We start from the raw sequence: 23,767 nt of genomic DNA, 5'->3' as shown, positions 1-23,767 counted from the left end.
GGAGGAGGCAGAATCAGGACCATATCATAGAGAACCATTATTGTAAAGATAGAGAATAAGTCCGCCACTGGTAAGCTACGAGAAAAGGGGAAGGCATTGACCACGCTGGAGAAATCTATGGAAGGCCAAGGATGAACAAGGAGTTGAAATCTCTGTTTAAGATTTTGTTTTTTTTTCAATACTCTGAAATTTCACTAGAATGTCATCTTGTAGAAATCTCACTAAGTTCATTTGAACTTACAAAATTATTTCTTATTGCAAGAAAAAGGTTTGACTCAAGGATCGAGTGGAGGGACCAAGCCAGACAATGCCAGCTTATGGGGGTGTGGACGTCATTCATGTGTATAGAGGGGCTCCCTTAGAGGCCACGCCTCAGGGATCGAGTCAAATGTTCCGATCTTTATTTTAAGCTTTAGTGTTGAAAATCTTACTAAGAATGTGAGGCCAAAATTTTAAAAAGAAATATATTTCTTGGTATAATTTGGTGTGTAACTTAATAGCTTTTGTAAGTTAATTATAGTAGAACCAAACATACACACATATATAATATGAACATGAACTTTCTCAAGCACAATTATTAACCAAGTTTCAACCAACTATCATTTCCAAATAAACTTATATAAATATATCACCTATGTACATGCCACATAACTGAGCTTATAACGAGCAAAAGTCTACCGAATCGATAGCAAGATAATGTAAGCTTCGAAGTGATCCAATCAACATGTTCCGCAAACCGACAATCTACAAAAAAATGAAAACAACTTGTAACCATTTCGAATGCTTAGTAAGTTCAGAGGTATTAAAATGATAAACTTACCTCGTTTAACAATTAAACATGCTAAAATAATAACTTGACACAACTTGCATAGCAATTCACAACAACAAGGTGAATTCATCATATAACCGAGTCATATAGTAATACAACAATTAACATCTTATTTCAATTTAATACCATTCACATAGAATCAAAAATTCAATACCATTTGCATAATCTCAACATCATATAAACATTTGAAACCTGAAATCATCTCATTCTACTTTCATTTCTCTTTTTCGTTAACCAGTTAGCACGATGAACTATAATGAGCAGATTTAGATACACGGTAACTACACCACACCAAGGCACAGAAATGCAAAGCCCGTTGGCAACATATAATTGTATAACAATATATCCCTCAACCACACCAAGGTCTTAGTAGAGACATATGACTCGGTAATTCGCAACAAATGGTGGATTCCGATATAATTTAGTAATAACTCTGTACCATTACATTTATCCCATACTATCGCACAATTAACCTTATTGGCATGCCAATAATATCCTATCATTTATTACGTTCACTCGTGCACATTTAGCACATATAACCATTTCTTTACAATTTAGTTCATATCTCACTGTTTTGTACCAAATCAGAAATAATTTAAATTACAACACCACAAACACAATTTGACAATTCAAGTATATACTACAATTACATATAACCATACCACATTAACTTGGTAAAAACAGTAATAAGCAAGACGTCAAGGACTAATCCACAATTTTGTCTTTTCCTTAATTATCCTTCGATTGGTTCAAATCTCGATCTATACAATAATTCATTTCAATTTATCAATTCCAAGTACCTTATATCATCCTACTATACATAAATGACATTTCAATTTCACTTTTAAATGTTCCTAAAGTTTTCATTTTATTTAATTTAGTTCCTAATATTGAAATTGTTATACTTTCAAATTTGAGCTTCGATTTCAAAATCGATCTCAATTTCATCCTTCTACAACTCTCTAATATTTATGATTACCAAAATTTAACTTCAATTTTGAATTCTTTACACTTTACTCACTATGCAAATTAGTCATTTTTCACTTTTAAGCTTAAAATCTAACAAATTAGCACCAATTTCAACAAGTATTCAACAATGGTAACTTTTGAAAACTTTAAAAATTTTATAAATTGGTACATAGACTAACTAAATCGAGTTTTCGAGACCTCAAAAACATAAAAATTACAGAAAATGGGCTAATTAACATACCAAAGCAAGGGTCAAATGTTTGAAGGGTTCAAAAATGGCTTCCAAGGTTTCTTTTTGTTGGTTTCTTTTTGTTGGTTTCAGTGGAGAAGGGAAAAAGATGACACTATTTTTCACTATTTTATTTTTTATACTAAAGATTAACTTTAATCAAGTAAAATTAACATAATTACACATTAATTAATTTAATTTAAACATGATTAACAAGGTGAATGGCTTACAACCAGCCCCCACTATCGAATATCCATTTACAAATGGTTTAATTGCTTAATCGTTCTTTCGGTTAACTAAAAATCCATAACAATTAACTTTTACCTCTTTTACAATTGAGTCATTGTATCTTAAGTACCTATCCAATTAACAAAATTAGAGGACCAAAATTTAATTAAACTTTACACTAACCTCATAAATATTAAAACGGGCTCAATCATCGAAAATGGGCTCTAAAACCACCATTTCTAACACCACTAAAAAATGGGCCGTTACATTACTTTTCTTTAAAATTTTAATTTTAAATGATGTCACATAAGATCTAACATCTCATTTAATGGTTAAATTAAAAGTTTTAGTGATAGAAAGATCTTATTGATATAGCATCGATAGTTTGAAGATGAAATTAGAATATCTTAAAGTTTGAGTATCAATTTAGAATGAAAGCCATAGCTTAGAGATGTCTGGTGCAATCAACTAAAATGAAAATATACTGATTAAATTAGAAAATTAGACATAACAAAAGGATTAAAAATGAAATTTAATATTTTCCTATAATGTAAAGAAAAACAGAATAATACATGTGTCAAATTTTTACTAACAGATTTGGTTAGGTGATAAGATGAATTAGTATGTAGATATGGAGAGTTAATGTTCATTATAAAAATAAGTTAAGATTAAAGAAGAGACACAACCGATTTTTATTTACACAATTCAAGGATCTTACATATGTAGAGCCTTACTCAAGATATATTCTTATTCAATCACCAAATCAAATCAATCATAACAAACCATTTCTACTAGCTAAAGCTCATAACCCCTTCACAAAGCAAGTTCATGGAGTCCCACTAGAAAATAACCGATCACCAAAAAACTAGAAGTTGTCACAAAGAATACTTGAAAATTATCACCAAAAACAACTATGTATTATCACCAATGATCAACAAAACAAACTAACATTCAATAAAAGGAAAAACTAACAGTTGTTACAAAGAATACTTGAGAATTTGAGGATATACCAACTCTCGAAAGTCATGTTTCACAAAGGTTAATGGCGCTTATTTATAGGATGAAATACCAAAAAGATAATCTTCTCTAAGCAGCAAATAAACCCTTGAAAATTCCTTGAAAAATCTGAAACTTATCTCTTAATCAAATCTTCATTCAATAATGTGATAAAAACAATAATACAACCTTTATCTAATATCCTTATGGCCACCACAAAGATAAATTGAAGTGATAAAAATAATAATACGATCTTTATCTAATACTTGTTTTGTCAAATATGCCACAATTCTATAAATCGTAAACATCTAGCAATGATTATGATGAAACCTTTCCATGGCTCAAGAAAAAAACTATTCTCATTCTAACTGAACATGGAACGAGAAATATCCAAAAATCCAACAATCTCCCCCTTCGTATTTTGACAAAATCAATAACATGAACTTCAAGACTCACCCTCAGTACAAGCAAGTGAAAATAGAGACAAACAAGCAATATAGCAGTAAAGTATCAAAAGATAAAAGTTAAAATCCACCAAGTCATTTCGCATAAGCAAGAACAAACAAATATCCTCCAAACATCCTAAGAAGAAGCAATAAGAACAACCCAAACTAAAGTTCAAAAATGAGAAAGAAAATTAAATGCAAAGAAGCAACAATCATCATCAGCATTTGCACGAGCAAAGCAAACAAAAAATACCATCTATCATATCTTCCCCATTTTGAAAATATGCCAATTTACTCCCCTTTTCACCAAGGCTTCGATCCTAAATCTCGAAGAAATCCTACAAAGCGTGTTTTTCGAGCATTAAGCGGTTGCACTTCAATGTTAATGCCATCAATTTCAATTCTTAACACAAGCATTACTAGGATTTTTTGAATCATAATAGCACTTTAAGGAGCACTTGTTCCTCCAATTAGAATGGGAGATGAAATGAATACTCTTGGCACAAGATCATTGACCCGACTTAGCTTATAAAGCTTACTAGAAATTTTATGCTCCGAAGACTCAATTGTCAACATGTCATTTTTTTCACCTTAATATTCAATTGAAGCATAATAATTTCATAAATCAAAAATGGAAAGGGGAGATACTCACATGTAAAGATAGATTTGACATGCTTCATGATTTTATAAAAATAAATTCTCAAATATTGAATCGAACCTCTTAACCCACCATATAAAGAAGTAGAGCTAACAGATTATTGATTAATGACTTGTGGATCACCAGTAGCTAATTATGAATGGTTATTTTGAGTAAAACACAAAACTTAGTCATTAGTCTTTTGAGAGAAAGATGACTACTTTCAAACCATACACGTACCATGCCACTCGTGATAACATTAATAATATTATTGCAATCTTCGGTACACTCATCACTAACACTCTGATTATTTAAAACCGATTGATATAGTTGAACTAAAATTAAACATATTACCCGTACCTTGACTTGCTCAAAAGTGGTTGACCCCCATATATCAATGTCATGCTACAAGTTACAGCAAAACTCTTGTACAATCTCTTAGATATACGATCTTGCTAAAGTAATGGATTTCAACAGATTAGCAGCTTTAAACAGCTGCATTGGAGAATATTTTTCAAAGTGAGAAATCATAATATTTCATTCCTCTACATCCTTCTGTGTTGCCACATTTTCCCACCTTTTTCGAGCCAAAATATCAACAAAGTCAAAATGCATTACCTTAATGAACTCTTCATCTCGTTTGGATCAAACTTCATGCAAGTGCTTCAACTGATATATGGATCATCATCGAGTTCATCAATCTTACACTCCCTTTAGCCTTCATACGAGCATGTAATTACGCCAAGGTCTCGCTATCCCCCTCGATTTAAAGCTCAATTCTTGATCAAAAGACTCTTCAAATTCTTCATTATTTGACTTTAGTGCATCTTTTGATGGAACAATCTCGTCATCTTGAGATGTGTATGTTTCTTGATCAAACTTGGTCAAACTATCACCAATTTCTTCAATGCCCATGGTTAGCATCAAACATTTTCTCAGTGTGAGTCGGTGTCTTGTTGACCTTTTCGATGATAGAAGGTTGAAGATGAATGTAACTTATTCGAAGCTTTAACACCTTGTTACTAAGTCGATGCTACGACACCTTGTTGCCATTATGTCTAATTCAAAGTATCGACCCTTGCTGCAATTTATCAGCTATTTCAAAAGAAGAATCTAGAGACCCACTCAAATTCATATGGGTTGTTCTCTTTACTCTAGCCATGAAATGGGAAAGGAAAAAAAAACTAGAGAAGATGAATAATGATGGTGGCGATGGAACTCTACAAGACAATCAAGAGTGTCATCCACTTCTTCTAATTTTTGTAGAGATAAAATTAAGTACTTGTAATTATAATATTTAATACAAGGCAAGAGTTTAAAGAAAATCCAAATACCTTCCCAATAAGAAATAGGAGATGTGACAAACTTGGTGGGAAGGCCAAAAATAATTTAAAGCCTTATATGTGACAAATCCCAAGAGATCCTCTCAAGCTTTCAACAAGTTTTGTGCGGGAATACAACACGAGATTTTGCGTTTGTATTATCACAATAGACCATTAGAATATGAGTTGGAACATTGTAGTGATTAAGCATTTGCTTCATTAAAATGAGTTGAGTGCAACTTCTTCTAGATGTAATTTATTTAGCTTCGGATATCGAGAGAAATAGAATTTTGTTTCTTCTATGGAACCATACCAAACTATTCCCCAAAAAGAAACATCCACCGAAGGTACTTTTACAACCATCAACACTTTCATTCAAATCCGCATTGTTATACTCGACTAGTGCCATGCTTGTGTCTTTAGTGTACCATAACCTTTAGTTGATAGTGCCCTTACTGTATTTAATGATCCTTTTTGCCTATTTGAGATGCTACTCCTTCATTAGCTTGGAAGCGAACACACACACCCACGCTTTGAAAAATACCTGTCCTGCTAACTGTCAAGTAAAACAAACTCCTAATTATACTTCGATACATCGTGCTATCTACTAGAATACCATATTTGTCTATCTCGAACTTATCACTTGAACCCATGGGAGTCTGAGCATTTTTTTTGCTTGAGCAAGCTTAAACTTTCTTACCATATTCAACGCATATTTTTCTTCATTGACAAAAATACCTCCTTATAGTTGTTTGACTTGTAATTCAAGAAAGTGCGAAAGTTCTCTCACCGTGCTCATTTCAAACTCAGATTACATGAATTGAATAAAATCATCTATCGTCTTATCAGAAGTAGAACCGAAGATAATGCCGTCAGCATAAATATGAACAAGAGTGATATTCTTCATGCCTTTATTTAAATCAAGGTTTTGTCATCCTTTCCTCGAACATACCCTTATTGTAATAGGAATCAGGATAAATGCTTACATCAAGCCTTTGGAGCTTGTTTGAGACCGTATAAAGCCTTGGATAAATTAAACACGTAATCTAAATAGTGTGGATCAATGAACCCTTTCAATTGCTCAACATAAGCTTCCTCGTTAAGCCATTCATTTAGAAACATATTTTTGACATCCATTTGAAATAACTTTATATCAAAATAATAAGCAACAACTAATAAAAGATGATAGGTTCTAACCTTACTATTGGAATAAATGTTTCGTCGAAATCCTCTTCCTCAATTTATATGTAACCCTAAGCCACTAGATGAGCTTTCTTCCTTGTAATATTCCCATTCTCTTCACTGTTATTCATGAATATCCATTTGGTGCCTATAACATTGCATTTCTTCGGTCGAGGTACAAATGTCCATACTTAATTTTTGACAAATTATTGTAACTTTTCCTACATTGCCAAAATCTTGTGTCTATATCACGTAAGGCTTCATCTACCATTTTTATTTCAAAAGTAAAGACATAACATCCCATGTTAATCATATATCATAAATTTGTTTGTTTCCCACAAGTCCTCATACTATCAACAATAACATTTCCTAGAGGATGATTCTTGGACATTCAGGCTAGAAGAATGATCTTGTGGTTATCATTCATTTCTCCTTTAAAATGCCTTATTTTTGTTTCATCTTTCGTTGGAACAAATTTTGTTTAGCAGCAACTTAATCTTCTAGAAGATCCTCCTGTGAGTTTAGAGTCATCTACTACCATATTTATGCACTCCATCACAACCTTGGTCCAATTTTTATAAACTCTATATGCTCAACTATTAATTGAATATCCCACAAAAATACCATCATCGCTGCAAGCGTCAAACTTTCTTTTGCTTTTCGATCTCTCAAAATATAACATGGACTACCAAAGGTCCAAAAATATGCTACTATAGGTTACCTCCATTTTCATATTTCATATGGGGTCATTATTGTTAGAGGTTTGAGAAAAAAATCTAATTATTGACATAAAATGTAATATTAATGGTCTCAGCTCATAACTTGTGTGAAAATTTTTTTGAATTAAGCATAACTTTTACAATCTCTTGAAAAGTTATGTTCTTTCACTCAAAAATCTTGTTCTTTTGAGGAGTCTTAGGGGTTGAAAATTAATGTGAATCCTTTCTTGTTCACAGAAGTCTTCAAATTCATGATTCTTAACCTCTTTTCTGTGATCACTTTGAATTCAAACAACTTTTCCTATCTTTTCATCTTTTTCATTCATGAGTTTTATACATAAATTTTCAATGATATTACAAGGCTTCGATTTTTTTTAGAAAATTAACCCATATAAATCGATAAAAATCATCAATGCATACAAATACTTACGTTTTTCCTCTTAGGCTCTTGAGTTGCATAGGAATTATAAGGTCCATGTGTAACAACTCCAATGGTCTTGTGGTAGTGATATGTTGTAACTGAGGATGAGATGAACGGTGGTATTTTTGTTTTAAGTAACCTTCACATGACCTAGTGATGAATCCTTCGAGTTTTGGCAACCTTTGGATGGACCCATGAAGAACAATCTTTTGAAGACTTTTTTAGCTTGCATGTCCTAGGTGTTGATGTGAAAGATCAAGTTCATTTGTTGAGAATGCATTACAAATTTCATTCCTTACGAGTCTATAACAATGATAAAAAAAAACATGGCTCCTTCTATTATGCATTCACCATTTGTACTCCTAACTTCATAGTCATTCTTGTTAAATCTTATGAGATACCCATCATTGTACAACTGAATTATGCTAATCAAATTAGCACACAACCCCTCTACGAGATTAACATTCTTGAGCTCCGGGAGTCTTTTATGGGCCAGTACCATTTTCCCAACTACTCTTCCTTTCCGACCATCTCTAAATGTTAATTTATCTACATTACACCTACTAAAACCCTTTAGAAACTCTTCATTTCCAATCATGTGCCTTGAGCACCCACTGTCAAAGTACCAAATTTCCTCGGTAGTAGCCTTTTGGGATATATGAGCAACCAATAGACTCTTTTCTTTTCTAACCCAGACCTGTTTTAGAGGTTCCTACGTCCCAACTCTTGTTCAAACACTACTATCACCAAGATTGAACTTCTTAAATTCCTCTAGAAGTTTGAAATAAAATTGTATTATATACCCCTCCTTATCGTAACAATGACATGCAAAGCCTCGTTTCTTTTTAATTTTACTTTTGTTCTTGGTTCAAGTTTCTGCTTAGATAGAATCACATTAAGCTTAGTACTTTGCCCTCAAACATTTTTAGAGTTAGTTTAGCTTCTTCAAGTTATTTTTTCACTTTATCAATAGCATGTTTCTTTATATGTACTTCTTTTTCAAGAGCCTCATTTTGAATTTTAAGAATGCATGCTTCTTCGTACAAATCTTCATTAATTTCACACACCATTTCCATTTTCTTTAACAGGTGAAATATGCATTTTCAATTGACCCTTCATCACTTTTATCCTCATTTTGAATTTCCATCTTAATGGTGAACGCCATAAAATTACTCAATTCTTCATCAGACTTAGATGCATCATCCTTAACTTATTCATCGCTCTATGTAGTGACTAGAGACTTTTGCTTCTTCTTTTTATTAGCGCATTAAGATTGTATGTGCTCATACCTTTTTCATTCATAGCATTGAAAAACTTTATTTCTCATGTACTCTCCTTTAGTCTAGTTGTTCTTAGGCATTTCTTCACCATGTTTATCAGCGACTATCTTTTTCTTAGCAAACCACTTTAGAGTCTTGTTGAATTTCTTTAAGAGTAACTCAATCTACTCCTTGATCTCTTCCATAGTCTTCATGGAATTCTTATCTATTGTGGCTGAATACTGAGCATTAAAGGCTACTCTTGATTTTACTTTGTCCCTTTGAGCTCCAACATGAAAAAAATAATATCTTTTGCTTCTTCTATTGTTGTCACCTCGATAGTAAATCATTCTAGCAAAGAACGTAAAACCTTCCACACCAACATGGTTTCTAAAAAATGTTCTCTAAAGTAAAAAGTCTCATTAAAGATGTCGCATAGTTGAGCATATAGTTTAGAGATTGTCTCTTCTTTATCCATCTTCAAGTTTTCAAATCTTGTAGTTAGCATCTATAGTTTTGACATCCTGACAGCTGTGTTTCGTTAATGTTGCTTCTGAAGTATGTTCTAGGCATCATTTTTTGTTTTACACATGGATATTACTTTTAATTGCTTCATATCCACACTGCTAAAAGTGGCATTCAGTGCCTTGGAATTTCTAAAAGCCATTATTTTCTCTTCAATTGTGTACTATGCTTTTCCTTTCAATTGAGAGGTGTCGTTTGCTCCAGCCACAGTAGGCTAAGTCCAGCCTTCTTCAATAGCCTCTCAGGTAGCATCATCTATTGATATAATGAAAGTTTCCATACACTAGTAGGCGTAATTTGAGGATCCTACAAGCAATGGAGTATATGATATTAAGTTTCCTTCTTTCGTTGGTTCCATAACTAAAGATATGTCACCAAATTATCTTCAAATAGCTTTAGAATCCCACTCTAAGGCAATTTGAGATAAATTAGTCTGCAGATATAGAGATTTAATGTTCGTTGTAACAAAAACTCTACGAGTATGAAAATTAGCTAAGAGTAAAGAAGCGACACAACTAATCTTTATTTACGCAGTTTAGAGCGATCTTACGTCTGTAGAGCCTTGCTCAACATATATTCTTATTCAATCACTAAATCAAATCAATTGTAACAAATTGTATATACTGGCTAAAGCTTATAACCCCTTTAAAAAGCAAGTTCATACAACCCAAATAGAGAACAATCAATCACCCAAAAACCAGCAGAAACAACTCCCAAGTATCACCAATGATCAGCAAAATAAACTAACACTCACTAAAAGGAAAGACCAAAAGCTGGCGCAAAGAATACTTGACAATTCAATAACTGGGAAAATTTTTTTGGCTTTAAGAGTTATTAGAAAGGAGCAAAAAAATATCCCTTTGATAAATATTTTTAAATTAAATTAAAACTTATTGAAAAAATGATTTTCGGTTTGCAAAATAGAAATTGAGTTCAGGAGTACAGTTATGAGTGAGGAAGGTATCAACACCCTCACAACGCTCATTTGTAAAATTATACCATTTATCATGTGTCATTCTTAATTTTGACTTTTTTTCTTCATGAAATCTAAAAGTTTTTACCTCAATTATCATTAGCATTTGCCCCTTTTCATAAGGCACTATATCCACAACATAGCCAAAATTTGCCTCCCCAACTTTCCAAAGTGGTGTTTCACCAAAAGAGAATATGTCTATTAAAACACTGAAATACCATCAATATAATATATTGTAAGCAGCAAATAAATCCTTGAAAATCCCTTTAAAAATCTTAAACTTATATCTTAATCAAATCATTATTTAACAAAGTGCTAAGGATAAGAATGCAATCCTTATTCGATATCCTCATGACCATCACAAGGATTAATTGAATCTCTTTGAGAGTCCTAACCGAACCATAATACTTTTTTTTCAAATATGCCTTAATTATAAATATCATAAACAACCAACAATGATTGGGCCAAAACCTTCTCATGGCCCAAGAAAAAATATCATCTCGTTCTAACAAAACATGAAACGAGCAACAACAAAGACTCTAATAGATGACACGTATTTTCATTTGAGAATAGAAAATAACATTGAAAAAATAATACAACATAAAATCACCTAATAAATTTTAAAATTTGACTTATAAAATTAAAAAAATTATACAGAATATATAAAAAAGCAAACTCTATATATTAAGTGGGTCATGGACCACGGTTCAAAGCCCATGACCATTGCACAAAGAGCGTCTCGTGGAGGTTAATATATTAAATAAGGATGCTTTGGCCCCTTAAACTAGCCCAGTTCAAAGAACAAGTGATGAAGCCTATTTACTTCAAGCCTTGGTTTCCCAATGAAGCACTTATGGAAAGTTAGGACTACCTAGGTAAATATGAAAAGTAATCTTAGAAGATATTTAATCTAATAAAAGTTGATTTTGTAATCTTAAAAGATTTAGTCAATCCCTTAAGAATATCAATTGTAAATAGGTCTTGATTTCGACCGTCGATATAACTCACTCTGTACCATGAAATTTGGGGGAGCTCAACTATAAATAGAGCATTTCCCCCTCATTTGTAATCATCCATTATTCCCATTCTTTGCATTTTTTTAACGTGATAGAATACTTTGAGAGTATTTACTCTGACACCTAATGTGTTATGCTTCTTATAGTTGTTCTAATTTTTTCATTGTTCCTTTATTTTGAGATGTTTTTGCTTTAATTTTGGTGCTTAAGATAATTTCTATCGAGAATTCTAACTTTGTAAGATTTAGGCTGACTTAGACAGATTTGAACCTAAGAAATCACCTAAGGCCACACAGATTGTGAGAATAAAGTTCTAGCACTGTGATAGTTGGTATCCGAGCTAAGGTTCGAAGGCACTAATCAAGATGACGAATGGAATAGAAAATCAAGTTGAGAAAATAGAGACCCATGGATGGACCAAAAATCTAGTCGGTCGAGGGACATGTTATCTACTTTGGAAAATTAAATGGTCAATCTCGAGGAGTCCATGTGGGGCATGATGAAGACTATCAAAGTAGTTAAGAAACACACCGATAACCTAGACTCAATGAAGGAACAGCTTTGGAACTTTGTGTTGGAGTCCCTCCGTTCCATGACGAACAAGCTGACGATAATGGATGATGCTCTCAAAGCCATAGTGATAACCGTGAAGGAAAAGATTGCGGAGCTTAAGATGGAGCTTACGATCCATAAGGCTACTTTGAACTATGGGATGTTGGCTTTGGGACTAAAGCAACAAAGAATGGATGCTCTCAAACCAAAAGAGTTTAAGGGGACAAGGTCTGCGAGGGATGTGGACAACTTTCTTTGGAGAATGGAACAATACTTCTATGCGATGGGCATCAAGGATGATGCCAATAAGGTAAATAATTATTCAGTTTATTTTACTGATGTTGTTCTCTTATGGTGGCGTCCTAATTCTACGAATGAGAAATGTGGTGGGAATGCTATTGGGACTTGGGAGGAGTTCCAAAGAGATTTGAAGAAGCAATTTAATCCACAGTATGCCGAGGATGAGGCTCGAGCAAAGTTGAGCTCCTTACGCAACAAGTTACTGTTTGGAAGTATGTCAAAGACTTCATCGAGTTGATGCTGCAAATATCAGACTTGAGCGAGAAAAAATCATTCTACTAGTTTAAAGATGGGTTAAATCCTTAGGTGAAGTAAGAGTTGAATCGACAAGTTATCATTGATCATACTGTAGCCTTGGCTGAGGTGAAGTCCTTTGTCAAGCTTGGTCTAAGGAAAAACAAGTTCGAGACTACCAAGCCCAAAGAGACGGGCAATGGTAGGGGAGACCACGAGGAAGAACAAGAAAAAAATAACAATGCTGGTAATGGTAAGAATGGTGGTAATGGGAGAACACCTAATGGGAAGTGAAAACCTAACAACTGACCGAAAGAGCCAATGAAGTGCTTTATTTACGACAGTCCACATATGGTGAGGTAATGTCCAAAACGATCTGTACTTTCTACCATCGAATGGGAGGATGAGCTAAACAAAGCAACAATAAGGCTTGGTTTGATCGTGAGTGGTGTCATAGCCAATAGGGTTAGATAGAGTGAAAAAAAGCTAGTGGAGTGCTTCTTATATTGTGGTCCGCATGGAATGCAGGATTGCCTATAGCGATCTAAACTGTCTATGATCAATAAACGAGAGAAAGTAGAGCCCAATGAAAGTAAGGCTTCAAAGCTTGGGTTAATGATACTCAAATCTGTGAAAGCGAAGAGGGATTGTAACCAGAAAAGGGTTAATGTATGTGGACATCAACATCGCAAGTCAAAGTAAGAGTGCACTTATTGATACGGTGGCATTAGACTTGTTCATATTAAAGAAAGTTGTCGGTAAACTTGGTCTCTCGGTTAGTAAATCGACCAAGATAATCAAAATGGTAAATTCTAAAGAGGTCCCAATTGTAGGAGCACCACAAGAAGTTAAGCTACAAATCAGTCAAGAGAAAAGCAAGGAAAACTTCGAGGTAATGCACTTGGATGACTATGAATATGTTCTTGACTTGAATTTTTTTGATAAGATTAATGCTCTATTGGTTCCTTTTAAGGATTGTATGTGTATCTTGGATCATTCACAACAATGTGTTATGCTTGTCAGTCAGGACATTACGGGTGAAACCAAGGTACTATCGACAATCCAACTAGCCGAGGATGTTCATGGTAGAAAGAAAATGACTTGGTATATCGGTGAAGTGTTATGCAAGCCCAATTGGAAATGCTAGAAGAGCGACAAACTTATGTGAAGCATGTTGAGTCACCAATGGGGCTACCACCTATGAGAGAGGTGGGTTGTGCATCAAAATTTTGGGGGAAAGTGTTGATGCTAACTAGACAGTTGGAGTGAGAAAATTCTATGAGCAAGGTACATCTCAAACAATTTTCTAGTGCTTTTCATTTTGACTTACCGTTGGCTTGACAAGGACACAAGGGCCCTTTTAAAGTTCTGAAGTGGGTATGTTGAGGGGTTGGTAAACCAAAGTTGGTGGGAATACTCAAGGTTAACACGATGCTCAATGTGGGTGTGTCGAAGCATATTTGTCTGGATCAAAGGGATCCCGATCGAGGCAAGGAAGAGTAGTAAGCTCTTGCCAACAAGATGTACCAACGAGTGAAACGGTTCAAGCTAGGAGACAACAAAAGCCAAGGCAAAGGTTCCGAGGGGCAAGACTACCTGATAATAAGACTAGTCGAGAAAGAGCCAAGGCATTAAGAAAGTTCGAATGAGAGTTAAAGTAGCACCATTTCGAGGATGCAATGAGGGCATTATGAGAATAGGTGGGAGAGAATCGTGGCTCATAACCATTGCACAAAGAGCATCCCATGGAGGTCAATCTATTAAATGGGGCTCATTTGACCCACTTGAACTGACTTAATTCAAAGAACAAGTGACAAAACCCATCTACTGGAAGCCTAGGTGGCTCAACGAAGAAGTTATGGGAAGTTAGGACTTCCTTGGTAAATATGAAAAGTAATCTTAGAAGATATTTAATCTGATAAGATTTGATCTTTTAATCTTAAAGGATTGAGTCAATCCCTTAAGAATATAAATTGTAGATAGGCTTTAATCTTGATCGTTGATGTAACTCAATCTGTATCATTGAATTCGGGGGAGCTCAACTATAAATAGAGCCCTTCCCCCACATTTGTAATCATCTATTGTAATTCCTTTTTTGTATTTTTTTGGACTAATATAATACTTTGAAAGCATTTACTCAAACACCTGGTGTGCTTTTTTTTCTTGTGGCTTTTCTACTCTTTCATTGTTCTTTTGTTTTGAGTTATTTCTATTTTAATTTTGGTGCGTTAGAGAATTTATATTGAGAATTCTCACTTTGCCAGAGTTAAGTTGACTTAGGCAAATTTGAACCTAAGAAATAGCCTAAGACCGCATGGATTGCGAGACTAAAGTTCTAGCTGTAACACCTCACTCGACGTTGTCCTAAGTCAAATATTTTTGTAGGTGGATGTTTGGCTATGTTTAAGCCGAGGTAGGCTGAATTGCGCCCTATTCGCCAGTATTATCTTAGTGATGTTTGTAGCCCCTTAACTGGTAGACTATTTGGTTAATCAGGTGAGGCTATAATGTTTTTTTTTTGTGAAGTATGTGTAACACCCTAAACCCAACCTAGATGTCCAGACCAAATCCAGAGAGTTACATTATCGATGCTAGGAAACCACATTCATAACACAGTCCAAATGAAACCATTGAACATAATATATCCATCGCAGCAATTAACTAACCACATAATCTTCCCAACATCTCAATAGCATAGAATACTAAATTATTAATAATAGAATTTAAAGGAAAGATAAAAGGGTTTGACTGAGCTCCCTCAGCGCCGACCCATTCAAGTCTGAGAGCCACCTGAAATCCAATCAACAACGAAATGAGTTGTGGACTCAGTGCATAAAAGATGTTTGTTCAATTAAAACACATATATAAGATAATTCCCGAATCCCAAGATTCGGTTAGATAACAAAAGCAATGTCATCTCAAATACAGAATAGATTAGTTACATATACAGAAGCAATTTTAGATTCATATACAAAAAGAATCAAATTCATATGCAGTTATTCTACCCCCATCCGCTAGACATCATCTTTGGCCATCTTAACACACCGTTAAGGGCGTTCAATGCCTAACCAACCCTGCACACCATAAATTGTCTATCTGACATGCTTATAGAGACATAGCATAGCAGCTAGATAGAAATTCGACAAAGCGCCATATTCGTATTTATACGCATCATGGCTTAGCCACTAATTCAGAGCAGATTACTTCCTTCTTCATGATATCCCAACCTATGCAAATGCAGATTACAAATATTCATAACATGTTTTCAGTCATTCCAATTCATTTCACAAATAGATATTACAAATCAGTATCAAAAATAGCCATCATAGTACACATACATTTATATCATCCATATATCAGTCTTAGAGCATCAAAGAATTCTCATACAATCAAATTTAGATCATACATACATTGTGGAGGTTAGTGCCCATGTTGGACAACACTCACAACCTTAGAAACAAGATTCGGATCTTATTTATATACTACAAAGCCCAGACACACACACATGTCCTTCCCCGTATGGATCACAAGGCTTGGACACATGCCCATGTCCTTGCCCGTATGACTCACACGACCTAGGCACACGTCCATGTCCTTGGCCATGTGGTCCTAAATCATAAACAGTGAGTTACACAGCCTAAACACACGCTTGCATCCGTTTCCCGTGTAAACCCTGCACTAACATGGCCACACACGGCCTGGACACACATCCGTGTCTCTTGTCTCTGTGGCTCTAATTCGATGAACTGTGAGTTACACGGCCTGGTACACAGTCATATGGCATCGACAACCATATTTTTCGGCTTCCAAAATTCTTAAAATTAAGGGTTTTTGATACGCACCTGAAGGGATTTCAAAGTAATAACAATGTAAAGGATCTCCGAAGCTTAAAACAGTCATTCAGTTACACAATTAAGCCATTTAATCAATAATAATTTACAATTATGCACCTAATGCCTATGTTAAAAGTTTCGACATTACACCTTCAACAAACCCTGTACTTACCAAAAATTCAACGACAGTTACTGGAATTGTCGATTTGTTGTTCTCTACTTCCGTTATTCCCGCCTAATAGGGAAACAAACAATCATCTATTAGAGGTTCTCACAACCCATCACATACTCAATTCAAATCAAATTATGAAAAGAAAAGGGAAAACTGTAGAAACGCACGAATTGTTAGTGGCTTACTAGATAGACTTTCGATCAACGACTAATAGCAAAATTTCAACTAATCCCATATCCTTTACGACCACGATCAGCAAAAATTAAAAGAAAAGAAAAAGAACGAAGAAGAAGAAAAAGAAGAGTAACGAAGAAGATGAGAAAAACTAAAGAAAATTAAAGTGGCGAACAAACGTTAATTAAAATTAACTTCCAGACAGATTTCTAGCGTTTGCCAAAAATGTTCCTTATCGTCCTCTCCGAGACTCGAACACGGGACCTAACATATTACAGAGATTTAACTAGTGAACCAGCAGGCTCATTCTTGACACAATTTTACACTGAATTGAACTTACTATGTAATGCATGGATAAGGGTTGTTTTTTCAATAATAAAACTTTTAATGATGCGACTCAAACTGTAATACCCCAAACAAGGCGTAGATATTATGGTCAAATCTAGCGATGACACATGGAAAGGGATTTGAAGATAAGATTTTCGAGTTTAAAAACTGTTACAGTAAGTTAGATTTATTTAACTCGAAAAAAAAATTAGTTGATTTTCTTTAAAACTTGTCTCTTAGCGGAAGCTTTTGTAACCAATTAATTTAGGGAAAATCATTTATATTTTCAAAAACACTTAGTTTTTAGAAAAAAAACTGTGTTTTGTGGAATTGTAGTTTTAAAAAATCCATAAAAAACAGTATAAAGTCCCAAATTTAAAGCCAACCAGTCCATAGTCCAGAAGATACATCAAAAACCCCAAATAAGTAATAAATTCTAGGCATTAATAGAAAACAGCCTAAAATTTAGATGTGGCCATTGTCAAGTCCTCTGCTGCACTGACCTGTCAAGTTTGGGGATTACCTGTATAGATTAAACAGAGAAAGGGTGAGTTTTCGCAATCAGTGTGTAATCCCCATAGAAAACATGCATACAGATAATCAACAGAATTAAGTTAGATATATTCTGGGGCCCGTGCCCATCACAGAATCAGTTTGGGCCTTAGCCCATCCAGGTAGAGTCTCAGAAATACATTAGGGCATTGGCCCATATCAGATATAGAATGTAGATACAGTAAATCAGAATCTTACCCACCAGCCTCTACACACCATCTCTGTCCAACCCTACATACTAAGTGGGGATTAAATCAACCCACCCATACCTACACACCATGTTGTACCGAAATGCGGCACTTAATCAGAAGGTTGCAACTGAGCTGCCAGATAACAGGCTTAATAGCCTTTCAGACACTTCCTCCAAATATCATCAACCCACCCCGATGCAATGCAACATACAAAATATGTCACGCAATTATGCAATTAATAGTACATACATTCAGATATCATAAGTCATGCTCGGTATAGAAATCAGACAGACAGATCACATATATAGGGGTCTAAGTAAAGCTTACCGACCCTACAGTAGGTCCACAGTCGACTTAGGCGACCCATGCAACCTTACAGAACTTTTCAAAAAAATGGGCTCACAAGCCCATGTGGCCCATTTGGCCCAAATTGGCCTTGGCCACGTTATCCATTTTAATGTAACCCGTGCTAGTTAATTATTAATATGTTTTCACTATTTACTTATATGTTCCTTCAAAGCTGTCTACTTAAGTCACTGTTACTAAATTATTTATATCTTGAGCTACAAAATTCCAAATTAAGATCCACTTGATGTCTTTGAAACAATACTCAAATACCTTTCTACCATAAAATTTTCAGAATTTTTGGTTCAGCCAATAAGTACAATAAAATCTTCAAACTTACCCTTATTCTGTTGTCTGACAGCTTCGTCCCTTCTTTGCTAAAAATTATTTATCTCTTAGTATAAAATTTGGATGATGTTTTCATTTATTTCTATTGAAAATAGACTCATTAATAATTTAATCATGTAAATTTTAACCCCCAATTATTTTTCTCCAATTTTTTATGATTTTCCAAAGTCAGATCAGGGGAACCCAAATTCATCTGAACTTGTCTCACAAAGTTTATTATATCTCACGATTTAAAATTCTATTACTTACACCATTACTTCTATGAGAAACTAGACTCAATAAAATTTAATTTCATATTGTGTTCATCCTCTAATTCGATTTCCACAATTTATGATGATTTTTCAAAGTTAGCCTACTAAGGTTGTCAAAACAGCAAACAATTCAACTTTTTGTCGAATCTTTTTTTTTTTGTGTTTCGGGTACACACCTAGTTTTGTTTGATGCTAAAACAGTCCCCGAGCACTCCAAAGCCTATAATCAAGATACTCAACATCAATTTAATGGATTTACAAGCGAATTGAAAGCCAAGAACGAATAGAAACCTAACTTACCACCAACGATAACCCTCCATTTAACTATTGTTAAGACGAGAACACCGAATTCTCCAGTCCAAGCCTCCCCCTATGCCCAAATCGCAGAGAAAAATATTACCACTTTTGTAGTTAAGAGCTTCATGACAAAAACAAAGAGAAACACTTACCGAAACTAAGAAAGCACTAATCGCGTGCGAAAACGAAGGAAAATAAATGGATTAGGGAAAATTCAAGAAGAAGAAAAAGAAGAGAAAGATGGAAAAACTGAAAGAATTTTGGCAAGAGGAGAGAGAGAAGAATAAATGGCAGAATTTTTTTGGAAAGGAGAGTCAAAATATGGTTATGAAAAAAATAAAATAAAATCCCGATAACCCCCAAAATCCTTTAATCTTTTCCCCTAATTCCCACTACACATCCACTACTTAGAATCCCCCTATTACACAACTCTTTCCCGAAATCTGAGCAAAACAATAATACCCTTACCTGCATAGGGATTCGAAAACAAGACCTCCACCATAATAATACACCATTTAACCACCAGACCAGCAGAGCCATTCTGATGTAATTTACCCAGCAATCAAATAAAAGCCTACTAAACAAGAGTAATGCCTAATTCATTCAAAAGACCAAAATTTTCTCAAGCGAAGGCTTGAACTTGGGACCTCCCAAACACTCCTAGAACACATAACCACTAAAGCTGATAGATATTTGTGTCATATTTTCGCAATAATGAAATTAGAAATTTTGGGGATTACAACTCTACCCCTAAAAGAATTTCATCCTTGAAATTTTACTTGATCAGAACAAATGAGGATATTGCTGATGCATCGCATCCTCAGGCTCCCACGTGGCCTCCTCAGTGCTATGATTACGCCATAGAACCTTCACTAAGGGAATAGACTTTTTCTGAAGGACCTTTACATCACGCTCTAGAATCTAAACCGACTCCTCCTCCAAGGTCAAGTCTGGCCTAACCTCAATCTCCTCAACAAAAACAACATGCGTGGGATCAGAGCAGTAGCGGCTCAACATCGAGACGTGAAAAACATCATGAATGCGGTCTAACTCCGGAGGTAACTCCAACTAATAAGCAACAGGTCCCATACGTTTCAGAATGCGGTAAGGTCCAATAAACCGAGGGCTCAACTTTCCCTTGCAACCGAACTTCAGAACCTTTTTCCATGGTGAGACCCTGAGATAAACTAAGTCTCCAACAGAATACTCGATCTTACACCTCTTCAAATCCACATACAATTTCTACCTATCAGAAGTCGCTTTCAAATGATCCCGAATCAATCTAACCTTATCATCTGTCTGAGAGACCAACTCAAGACCCAGAACACGTTGCTCGCCCAACTCAGTCCAACATAAAGGAGTGCGATGCTTATGACCATACAGTGCCTCGTAAGGTACCATTTGGATGCTAGACTGGAAGCTATTATTATAGGTAAACTCCGCTAACAGAAAGTACTCCTCCCAACTGCCTCGAAAATCAATAACACAACTCCTCAACATGTCCTCTAGTATTTGAAATGTCTGTCCTTACCAAGGTGAAGTGAGCAGACTTGGTCAATCGATCCACCATGACCCAGATAGTATCCTTCTTAGTGAGTGTTAGAGGCAACCCATTAATGAAGTCCTTCGTTACTCGCTCCCATTTCCATAACGGTATCTTAACCGGCTGCAGCAAACTCAAAGGTAACTGATGCTCAACCTTAACCTACTGACAAGTTAAACAGCGACCAACGAAGTCGGTAACCACACGTTTTAACCCTAGCCACTAGTACAATTCTCGAAGATCTCGGTACATCTTTTTCCCATCGGGATGCATAGTATAGGGACTACCATGCGCCTCTCTCAGAATCGACTACCTTAAATCCTCATCATTCGGTACATAAATTTGACCACGAAAACAAAGTACCCCATCACTGTTTATTCCAAAATCAGTAGTGCCACTATTCTCAACCTGATGAAAACGCAACCTGAGAGACTTATCCCCAAACTGTTTACCTCGAATCTATTCAATCCATGTTAGTTTGACCTAAAGTTCTGCCAATAGACTTCCATCGTCGAATCGGCTAAGTCGAGCGAACATCGCTCTCAAATTGGTCATAGCCCTATGGCTCAATGCATTGGCATTGGCCTTGCTGAGATGGTACTCAATTGTACAATCATAATCTTTAAGCAACTCAACCCATCTACGCTGCCTAAAATTTAAATCCTTCTGAGTGAGGAGATACTTGAGGCTCTTATGATCCGTGTAGATAATTCACTTCTCACCGTACAAATAATGCCTCCAGTTTTTTAATGCAAAGACTATGGCGGCCAACTCTAAATCGTACGTCGGATAGTTTACCTTGTGTGTCTTAAGCTGACGAGATGCATATACAACCACCTCACCATCCTACATCAACACACATCCCAAATCGACATGTGATGCATCACTATAAACCGTGAACTCCTTTCCAGGTTCAAGTTGTACCAAAACAGGAGCCTCAGTCAGTACAGTCTTAAGCTTCTCAAAGCTCTCTTACTGTGCATTAGTCCAGTCAAATGGTACACCTTTACGTACCAGCTTAGTCAAGGGTGTTGCGATCAGTGAAAATCCTTCCATAAACCATCGGTAATAACCTGACTGTCCCAAAAAGCTGCGGATCTCAGACACATTCTTAGGCTGCTTCCAGTCCAATACAGCCTCAATTTTTTGAGGATCGACTCGAATCCCCTCAGTAGACAGCACATGACTTAGAAATGTTACTTCACTTAACCAGAACTCGCATTTGCTGAACTTAGCATAGAGTTCTTTTTCCCTCAAAATCTGAAAAACAATCCTAAGGTTCTTGTCATGTTCATCCTTAGTCCTTGAATAAACCAATATGTCATTGATGAACACCACTACAAACCGATCCAGGTAGGGATGAAACACTTGGTTCATCAGATCCATGAAAGCTACCAGTGCATTAGTCAGTCCAAATGGCATCACTAGAAACTCGTAGTGACCATTATGAGTCCTAAATGTCGTATTATGCACATCAGCCTCTTTAACCCTCAACTGATGATACCCAGAACACAAGTTAATTATGGAGAACACAGACGCCCCTCGGAACTGGTCAAACAAATCACAAATCCTCAGAAGTGGATTCTTGTTCTTAATGGACAACTTATTTAGTTGTCGGTAGTCGATACACATCCTCATGGACCCATCCTTTTTCTTAACAAATAGTACTGGTGCTCCTCACGGGGACACACTAGGGCGGATGAACCCATGATCCAATAACTCCTGAATTTGAGCCTTGAGCTCCATAAGCTCCTTCGATGCCATTCGATAGGGAGCGATAGACACCGAAGCTATACCAAGAAGAAGCTGAATCCCAAACTCTACTTTCTGATTCAGAGGTAAACCCGGTAGCTCCTTAGGAAAGACGTTTGAAAAATCCCTCATAGTTCTGATGTCCTTAACAGTAAAATCCCCAGAAGCGAAAACACTTACGTAGGCCAAATACGCCTCACATCCCTTGTGAACCAGTTTCTTAGCTACTAGTGCAGAGATCATGTTATCCAAGTAATTCCGATGTTTCCCCAATCACAACTACTTCATTACCCCCTTCAGTTCTCAATACGACCCTCTTAGCCGTACAGTCCAAACTGACATGATGCTTGACCAACCAATCCATCCTTAATATCATATCGAACTCCCTAAATGGAAGTGTCATCAAATCAGTGAGAAATACAATCCCTTGAACCTCTAAAGGAACATCCCTGTACAGTTTGCTAACTCTAACAGATTGCCCCAGCGGGCTGAACACAGTCACCTCACTAGAAGTACTCTCAACTGAAATCCCAAGGTTTTTGGAAACAGAACGGCAACATAAGAATGCGTAGATCCTATATCTATCAACACAATGTAAGACATATCAAAAATAAGAAACGTACCCGTGATGACGTCTAGAGTATTTCTATCCTCTCGGTGATGAACAGCATAAACTAGGCCCGACTATCTCGTCTCAGCCTGTCTAGCACCTCTACCCAGTGCTCTCTGCCCCTGACACAAACCATTACCACCCCTAGCCTGACCACAGCCCCTAGGTGGCTACTGAACTACCCCCGGTGGTTGTGCAGTACCAGAACCTACAGCTTGCACCTGATCGGCCCTCAGTAGATACTCACGAACATGGTGCTCAGTAGACCCACTTCTTAAACAAGCTCCAGTCATCCTCCAACAGTCCCCCGGATGGCGTCTTCCACAATGCCCACAAAGCGTGATCCAGTAGGTGCAACAGGGGCCCTAACTCTAACTGGCCCACCAGATCTGACCTTTCTCTTAGGCCTCATCACAGTACTCGAGTGCTCCAAATCCCTCTTATTATTGCCTCTCTCCTTATCCCAATTTTGGCGCTCAATGCGCTTCACCTCCTCGGCGATCTTTGCCTTCTCTACCAGTGCTGAAAAGTCACG

The sequence above is a fragment of the Gossypium raimondii genome, chromosome 4 (assembly GCF_025698545.1).
Source record: "Gossypium raimondii isolate GPD5lz chromosome 4, ASM2569854v1, whole genome shotgun sequence".
In the NCBI taxonomy this organism is placed as follows: domain Eukaryota; kingdom Viridiplantae; phylum Streptophyta; class Magnoliopsida; order Malvales; family Malvaceae; genus Gossypium; species Gossypium raimondii.
This window is presented reverse-complemented; position numbering follows the sequence as displayed.